General features: G+C 49.8%; 1 long non-coding RNA gene across 1 annotated transcript; it reads left to right on the top strand.

Moving 5' to 3' along the window:
• Positions 1-86: 86 nt before the first annotated feature.
• Positions 87-3442, top strand: LOC125940556 (uncharacterized). The gene is made up of 2 exons (XR_007463750.1): positions 87-129; positions 3176-3442. It is a non-coding gene; the product is annotated as an uncharacterized LOC125940556 (long non-coding RNA).
• Positions 3443-9606: the final 6164 nt, after the last annotated feature.

The following is a 9606-nucleotide window of genomic DNA, read 5'->3' as shown; positions in this document are numbered from 1 at the left end:
AGCAGTACTGTGATGTCGGGACACAAAGCAAAATTTGCTGGCATCATGTAAAAATTAGGTACACTGACGCTGTGCACGTTTGTTCTAGCTTTGCTGGCTTGTGGCAGCAGCAGCGATCCCTGGAACAGAGTGAGCCTCTTTAAGTATTATTGCATTGTGATGCATCTGTCTCGTGGCCACCGAAACCAAGACTGGTTCATGTAAACTAGTATTTTAGTTAATTATTTAGAGCGCTCTAGTGCTCGCCTGGTCTCTTTTCTGCAGTTTTGAGGGTTTGGATTTTCATTTAACTGAAAAAGGAAAATGGCTACTAAGAAATGTCGTGGCAGTATTCCTTTAAGATATCCACTTATTAGACTCCATGCTCAGGTGTCGAATGCAGGCTATAACACACTGCAGCGGCCGTGGCATTCTGTTGTGTAACAAGAGCACGGGTTCAACAGCTGCGCCAATTGTGGCATTTTGATACAATTTCGTATTTTTGTGCTGAGCTGCGCCAAAGCGCCCGACCGGTCGCGAAATTTCTCGGTTACGCTAGTTTTAGCAGGAAATAAAGGCCGCGTTGGCAACTTGCAGCTTGACATGCCATTACTAGATTGTACTAGAATGGGGGAGTGGGTGCAGCGGACGCCTTAGCAAGCGCCGAGGGTGAAGCAAAAAACGCGGAAAATGTGGCGGCGCGGCCGTCGCCTTATTCAGAATCTCCGGCCAATAAACGTTGGCTCCGGCTGTTTCGGCAGCGCTCATTGGCTGAGGCGAGCTCGCAGGCCGAGTAGCTGTCGTCTGCTCAATGCACGTCGTTGTTGCATCATTTGCGTTCTTTCCGCTGCTCTTTTTGCATTTTATTTACAATAGATCGGTGGGGAATAATCTCAGTGTTAACGCCACCGAGTATTGGCCTGTCAAAGCTCCATGCAGCTGCGGTAGGGTCTCCGACGCGACAAGCGTCCGGCCGGCGAGCGGGGCCGCTCATTCGGGAGAAAGTGACGGTGGCACCACCTGGATTTTCAATAAAAAATGCCTCAGCGCAGAGTCTTCGTTGGACCCACTCTCCCAATCTAGTACACTCTACGGTTCTTTATTCTATGACTCTACCATTACAGTACCAGTAGCGCAGACGAGATCCAAACTGGAGTACCCCAGATGAGATGTTGGCATGTTTGGTGGTGGGCGCCGAAGAATATTTTCGCTGCTGGTTTTAGTGCGGCGTGTTGTTTATGCAGTAAAATCTCACGGAGATGTGGAGTGTGCGTTGCTTGCAGTAACGAAAGCAGGTCGCCATTGCCACATTGACTCAACAAGGTCCTCGCCGTATCTGTTCACGCAGTCACGAGCGGAGCGGGTATGAATACTCCATCGGGAAACTCGCTTGTACGGTACAACAAGCGACCCAGCACTGACTACGTGGGCTTTGTAGGCGACGCAATGAACAAAACTAGCGAGGGTTTGGTTCCACGCGGCAACACGCACCGTGGTAATTAAACGGTGGCAATTTTCGCTGTACACAGCCGAAACGCCGAAAGATTGTCAAACAGTCGCTGCATGTTTCGACTACCGCCGGAATGTCGCGACATTTCGTCCGAAAAAACAAACAAAAGGGAACCACTCGCGAAGAAATGCATGTGTACTTTCCACTTGTTTGGCGGAAAAAGTTGCGTGCAGTGCACTGCTGGGGCGCGATCGAGGTCGTTGTTCGGAGCGCGTGTTCAATTTCGCCGTGCACGGCGAAACTGAACGCGCGCTCTGAACAACGATCTCCGATCGTGCCCCTGCCCTGACCTACGCTGCTAGTGAATTACTGCATATACTTGCGTAATAAACGCACATTTCTTTTTCCCCAGAAATCCAATGCAAAGTTGGGGTGTGTGTTTATTATGCGGGGTAAATTTTTTGGCGTTTTATGAGTAAGCATTCTTTGTTAAACTGCTCCAAATTTGGGATTTAGTGCTCCAAAGCGGTGTCTTTTTTTCCCCATAAGCTGCTCCAAATTTGAATTTGGAGCAGGTTATTTGGATTTGGCTCCAAAAATTGCTCCAAATCCTATTTTGGCTGTTGCACCACTGCAAGAGGTTGTGGGTTCGAATCTTGGCAGTGATGGCTGCACTCTTATGGGGGCAAAGTAAACAATTGTTATGTGCCAAGTCTTTCGTATGCATTATTCTAAGAACTCTGTGCAGTTGAAATTAATCTGTAGCCCTCCACTGCAGTGCTTCTCATGGCCCCTTTGTTCTTTTGGGACATAAAACCTAATCAATCAATAAATCTGTCAGTCAATCAGAATGCCTAGGCTTCTCAAGTAGGCCACAAAGTAGTTTACCTTTTTCATAGTTTTTGCATTGTTGAAAGCTTTGTGTTCAGATTAGAAGTGTGCAGCTGTATAAAAAAATCGCAAGTGTGTTTCATTTGTTGTAGTAGTAACAGATTTTAATCTCGTATTTCACAGGGGATCAGTTAGTCAAATTCGAAGTCTGACTTCTTAAGGAGTGTTGAACGGTTGTTGGCTTGGTTAAACTGCCCTGACAAGAGTTTATGTCTCGCACGTTTGCTTGTTGATGTTTCAGCTTTGATTGGTGTAATAATGTCTGCGCTGTGAGTTAGCACTTGATGCAGTCATCGCATCTAAATTCTAACCAGCTGCAGCAGCATCGCTGCTTCTTGCCATTGCAAGGTATATTTTTTTACATTCCTACTTTTTTTAGTTTCTCTGAATTGGCAAAGCAGTCATCGAAATGGGGAAGTTAGTGAAAGAAAACATGCACCATAGATTATCATGTCTTTATGTTATGTAAACAGGAAGTTGAGGTTCATATGGTAGAGAGTGTGGACACTGTTTTGATCATCATGTACTAAGAAAGAGTGTTTGAGTACATGGCGACTGAATTGAGATGCAAGCATTACGTTAACTAACTAGGAAAATAGTAGGATTATAAGTAGTACTTACGATAACACATGATATATTGGTTATAACAATGAGTCGACTTAAAAGTATCAAGCATTAGGGCTATGAGAAGAAAAAAAACATAATGATATGTTATTCACTACATATAATATATATATAGCATGTCTTCACTGTTAATGAACAGCATTAATTCCCCAACTTTGCAGCATGTCATGGTCTGCTTTGTGAGCTTAGGATGTAAATTAGAAGCATTTTCATTTCTTCAATCTGTTGCAGTGCTACCAGCAAGGCAGTGCAAACAGTAGAGGACATGATGCCATGCACATCATGCCAACGGCTTCAAGAAGAGAGCAAACAACTTCAAGAAGAAGTGGCCATGCTCACGCGAAAATATGAAGCATCGCAACCATTGTAAGAGCAGCGCTTAATTGACTGATAGAGCAGGCGAATGCTAATTGTGCCAGGATCACAAATCTGTATATGTTGTACATCATGTATAGTTTTCGTCATTTGAATGTAATAAAATACTTTCTGTTTCGACCACTTCAGGAATTAAGGGTCATGCATCGGGAGCACCAAAACTTCCGAGTTTCTGAACCAAAGCCTTTCACACAAATTGCACACTAACACAAATGTGTTGAGTGAAAGGACACATTGTGAAACATTTTAAAAGTGCTAAGACACAAAATAAGAAATTCACAGGATGCTCACTGGACATCGACTGGCTTTACTAGCCTGTAGATGGCCGTTAGCATGTTTCGTAATGCCAGTAACCAGCTTCCTGAGTTTGCAGCAACAGTAACACAGAGATGCCTGAAGCGGACAACTACAGAAAATGGAGAAAAAGAAAGGCAGGGATGTTGACCAGATGCTTGTCCAGTTTGCTACCCTACACATGGGAGAGGAGGCTAGGGCATGAAAACAGCAGAGGGTTTCACTTCATTTAGAAGTGCACTTAGAGTCCTGCAGTCTTTTCTCCACACTAGCCATTTCATGTGCCTTCTACTCTTCTTCTCTCTTGCATTTTACTATGCGATTTTCTCCTCAACTGTTCAGTGCATCATGCTTCCCCCCCATGCAGGGTAGCTAACCAGTACTGCATCTACTTAACTTCCCTGCCTTACTTTACATCTTTTCACAAAAATCGCCATGGGTGCTGCTGTGTACAGACTGGAGTGTCGCCGACAGCTGCTTGTGAAGGCACAAGGCTTCCAAACACGGCTGTCGCACTGCAAAAACCAGGTGACCCGACTCGGTGAAAGAGTACAGAGTACATACTTGCTGTGTCTCTGCTTTGTTTGCTTTTGTCTCAACTCGGCTCATATATCCACTATGGAGGTTTGACCAAGACTAGTTGGATAAAGCTAATATAGCCATAGAAATTAAATTTCAGTTGCAAATTTGTGTTGCTGTCTTTTAATTGATTTATTCACAGATATTGCCATCTCAGAAATGAGGCAGCAGTTTTGGGTATACATAAAAGAACAAAAATCGCTTGGTTACAAGGAATGCTTCGTTGCAAAACAAAAATGAAGCTAATCACGAATGTGTGGCCTGAACTTCTAACAGACAATAAAGTTCACCCGTTACTGCGTGATGTATCAGTGGCGCACCGACCGGGGGGGATTCGGGGGTTGTAACCCCCCCCTGAGGCCGACTTAACCCCCCGTTTTGTTTAACCCCTTTTCTTTCCTTACGCATTTTAGTACTGCAACTAAGATGTAAGATGCGCAATCGTCTGCACACTAGCAAAAAGCGCATTTTTTGACAATTTCCCGTGAAGAAATCGAAATTAGTGCTGTTTAGATGGTATTGGCAAACTGTCAACCCCCCCCTGGCAGAGATCCTGGGTGCGCTACTGTGATGTATCATATATAATACACAGAACAATGCTTATAATTTGATAGAATTAACACAACGGAACGCAAGGAATATTTAAATGGAAAATGTGTCACTTCTAGTAACGAACTCTATAGGGGCTGTAGCTCTGGAAGTAATTTTTGAATCGTCCCTTTCAAGGTATGCATGCCCGCCACTCGTTGTACAATGGTCAAGAAGTTCATAAACAGGTTATTTTCATAATTTTTACACTTGGAAGTAGCACATAAAGAAATTAGCATAGCTTGCACTGGAGACACAATGCTAAAGAGACAGCAGAGCTGATGGGCACCTAGCTAGTCCTGGGTTTTGGGCTAGGCTAAGCACTACAGTCATCCCCAGCATTTTCCTGAATTAATTGATTATTGATCAATTAGCTATCGATTGGCTATCGCAAGGTATTGGCCACATATTTGGGCTAGGCTAAGCACTACCAAGTCATCCCCAGCATTTTCCTGAATTGATTATTGATCGATTATCGATTACATATTGATTGTCTATCGCAAGGTATTGGCCACGTATTTGGGCTAGGCTAAGCAGTACCAAGTCATCCCCAGCATTTTCTGGAATTTATTGATTATTGATTGATTAGCTATTGATTGTCTATCAATGACTGACTAAGCTTAAGTTGTCCCAACCATCGCCCGGCCGATGGCCAAGTAGTGCGTTTGCCGCTCCAAGTCCGCCGCCATCGTCATAGACTAGCATATGAGCAACAGCGTTCATAGCCGCGGCACCCTGCACGGCAGCATCAGGATCCTGGAAGATGTTAAACGAGTATCCGTCCCATAGCGAGTACAAAGGGCAACTGCTGATAACAGCGCTAGCGTGATCTGTGATCTCTATGTCACGAGACAAAGGGGCACAACGATTGGTGGGACGTGCCGCCGCCGAGTATCGAGACACTTGTGAAAGAAGCATCGGCGGTGGCAAGGTGTATAACAAAGGGCCATCCATCATCCGCTTTGACACCTGTGCTAAGGCACAACTACGTGTTGGCTAAACCAACACGCATTGTCGGTGACCTTCAATTGACCTTGAGCAAAAAGCCAGAGCCGTTATCTGGGCATCGTTGCGCAAACAAAACGAGATCATCCGGGCAGCCAGTCAAAACTTTAAAAAATGCGGTCTCTGCACAGGACCACATTACATATGCTAGTTACTGTCCAAACAAGTTACAAAAAATATTGATTCCGATTTCTTCCTAATGTTCACAATATCACTCAAGCTGTAACTTATAGTACGCTGAAGTTTTATTTGTCATTTGCAAAAGCAACGTTGAAAAGGGAAATACAGCGACACGGAGAAAAAAGATGCAGTTTCGCCCGAAACGTGAAGCATCAATTGCGATAGCAAATTAGTAGCGAGCTATAGGGAGTAAGGATAGTAGCTTTATCGGCTGTATAAAGTTGAACACATTCGCTTACTAACTGAATTAACCAGCATGGTGTCAGTGCGCACAAACAAACATGAATAGATCACACTTGCTGTCAAAACGCTGGCGTGAGCAAGCTGCAGCGAGCGAAGGTTCGTGCGGCCTATCGCTTCAACGGAAACTGAGCGGCGAAAGGCACAGCGCATACGAAGGTAGGAGCCGTAAGTGTTGCAGATCGCTTTCAAGATACGGCGACCGCCCGGCGCCGCGCAAAGTACAAGTACGCAGTTGCTCGCAAGGCAGAAGCCGCAACCCCTCCCTCCCGCGCTGCCTTCCCGCTGTCCTTCTTTCGTGTGGGAGATTGAGTCGCCAATTCCCCTTCCGCCCGGTCGCCAGATACGCATTTGGTGCCGCAGCTAAACGTCGCCTCCCTCCCGTCCCCCCATGGCCTTTCGCGCGACGGAAGAAGTCGCGTTTGCTCTCCGCTTGCGTTCGCTCCCCGTGAAAGCGCGCGCTCGCACATGCGTCCCTCGCGCGCTTTCACTCGCACATACAGCATACGGTGCGCGCGGCGCGGCGACGATTTTATCGCCGTTGGACTTTATACGAAACCTCACGGCGACGCCGACGGCAGAAATCCGGTTGGAGTGTCCATATATTTGCTATCACAATAAAAGTAGCGACAGACGCTGAGCGCGCTGCACTCTTGGAAGAAGAAAAGCAGTTGAAGACGGCGGGGTAACAGGCAGAAAAAGATGCCATATGGTAGCCATTTCCTGCTTACATCTACACTCGATTTTCAAGCTTACATCTCTCGCCGTCGCCGTGAGGTTTCGTATAAAGTCCACGCGCGATAAAAACGTGCGAGGGTGAGCTGGCGATCGCGGCTCAATCTCGCGCACGCAAGGGCGCGAAGGAAGCGCGCCGTCCTCCATTCGCCGCAACGCTCCGGAGGGAGGGGAAGGAGGGGGACGTACTACGCCGCGCGATCTCGCCCGGGCGGCTGTATCTTGAAATCCGTCTGTGGCGGGGGCAGAGTCCTTCCTCCCTGCGCTGTGTTTTCGCGGCTTAGTTCGCGTTGATGCGAGCGGCGGGACGAAGGTCAATTCGCTCGCTGCTGCTACCGCGCTTACCCACTACAGCGTTTTGAGTGCGAGTTTTCGTGGTTGTCGAGTGAGATGCGTTCATGTTTGCTTGTGTGCGCGTGAAGCCCGTTTCACATGGTGCGATTTCGCAGTGCGTTTTTCGCAACTATGAGTTCCGCAGATGCGAAATTCGCAATCCCGGCCGTTTCACATGGATCTACGGCAGCTGCGTTTTTCGCAATCTCGTTAAGCATTCTGACTGGCGATGGCGTGTTAGCGAGCCGCCTCCTATTCGTCGTCTGTTTCCACCGCTACAGCGGCTACCACCGCATCGATCTGCGTTTTCGCAGAGAAGTTCAGCACGCCGAACATCGAAAAATCGCACGCACGTAGGGTCCGGCGGCCTATTTCCCAAAATCGCACCATGTGAAACGGGCTTGACACCATGCTTGTAAATTTAGTTATAGTATGCCTATGTTTACAACTATATACGGCCGATAAAACTACTATCCTTACTTCGTATAGCTGTCTACTAGTTTACTATCGCAATCGATGCTTCGCCTTTCGGGCGGAACTGCGACTTTGTTCTATAAGTTAAATGATGACCTGTAGGACTTTCCGTATGTTTAGTAGCTGCCTTTTGATTCAGCCATAATGACCAGGACAGCACGCGCGCTCATAGATGGAAGCCAAGAAGACGAAACGGTTTTGCACGAGGTGGCATAGAACGTGCAAAATGTGCGCGTGTCGCCGCCATCATTCTGACGGAACGGTAGTAGAGCTCTAGACTTGGACGAAAACTGCACAGGAGTACGTGGCTGTAGACGCCTTTGCCGTGTGCCACGCGTTCGTCGAGGCATCAACGTAGGCCGCGATGAGCCGCCATACCTTCAAGCGACAGCTGACGGGCTTCGGTGAGCTCCTGGACTGGCGGCTGCTGGAGTTCGCCGACACGGTACCCAACGTGTTTTCCTGCACCTTGTGCGGAGTCCTGCCGGCGTTTCCGAAGCGGCTGACGCCATGTTGTCACGTGTTCTGCCAGCAGTGCTTCGAGAAGCTCGCCGAACGAGAGCACCGCTGTCCCCTGGATCAGACCCCGTTCGCGGACGACGCGGTCGAGACGCTGGACTCCGTCCACGGCGGCGTCAATCGACTGCGTGCTCGCTGCCCGAACGCGTCCAGCGGCTGCCCGTTCGTCGGCGCACTGCCGGAGCTCAAGGAGCACATCGCGGGTCGCTGCGACCACAACGAGGTACAGTGCCCGCGGTGCGGAGCGACCGTCCTCCAGAGGACGGCGCTCAACCACTACCTCGAGGACTGCGGCGGCAAGGGCAAGGTCGCTACGCCCGTCACGTCGGAGACTTCGAGCGTGGCATCGGCCGAACGATCCGAAGAAGACGCCTCTCGTAAATCCAACCGCAGGTCTAAATCGGCAAAGAAGCTGCACAAGGCGAAGCGTTCGGGCGACGTGTCCAGCGGAACCCGCAAGTCCACTTCCGTGGAGGACGCGGCGGCTGCCCACAAGCCTCAAATCGTGGCCGCCATCAGGTCCTTGCTCCAGGAAAGTCACGGAGGTTCCATTCGCTCGGCAACTTGCAACGTCAGCCAGACGCCCTCGATAGAAACCTCGCTGATAAAAAGCGACCGCAAGGGCGCTACTTTGTCCAAACCTGACCTGCAGTGCTCGCAGAGCACGACCGCAAAAGTGTCGAAAAGCGCCGGAAGTGTCCAGCAGGAGATGGATAAGGGGCTTTCAGAGAAACAGCTGATTGACAAGGTTGACTCGATGCTCGCGAAGGCGATGGAGGCCGCCTCAGCAGTTGTGGCAGCGGTAGCGCCGCCGCCGGCGACAGCCGAAGAGGAGGCGTCGAAGTCGTCCTCCTCCAGTTCCGGTTCCAGCAACAAGTCGGCGTCCTCGTCGTCTTCGCCTCGTCACCGCGGGCGCAAGCACGACGCCTCCAAGAGGGCCAAGGGTGTGGCCCGCGTGGGCGCATCCTCGCCGCCCGGCTTCGCCTGCTGCTACATCACGGGCATCGTCGGCGCAGAGTCGCGGATCGCATGCGGCGAAGAGCTGGTGCTTCGCAGCGACAGCTTTCGGCTGGCCGACTGCACGTTCCGGGTGCACGCCAGGCTGCGGCGCGACGCCGAAGGCAGCGTGCTGGTGTGCTTCACGCTGTGCCTGTGCGGGGGCACGTGGCACCAGGTGGCCGACTGGGCGCTGGCCAACAAGGTCAGCCTGCTGCTGGTGCACCCGTGGGACCAGGCGCTGAACAGGCGGCTGCCGCTCTGCCTCAACCCGGACGCCGTGCCGTGACCAAGGGGGCAGTGCAGCAGCCGGGGCGCTGGGACTTCTGGTCGCCCACGAGCGA

This window comes from Dermacentor silvarum, chromosome 10 (genome assembly GCF_013339745.2).
Source record: "Dermacentor silvarum isolate Dsil-2018 chromosome 10, BIME_Dsil_1.4, whole genome shotgun sequence".
Lineage (NCBI taxonomy): Eukaryota > Metazoa > Arthropoda > Arachnida > Ixodida > Ixodidae > Dermacentor > Dermacentor silvarum.
The sequence above is the reverse complement of the archived record's forward strand: the minus strand, read 5'-3'. Positions and strand labels throughout refer to the sequence as shown.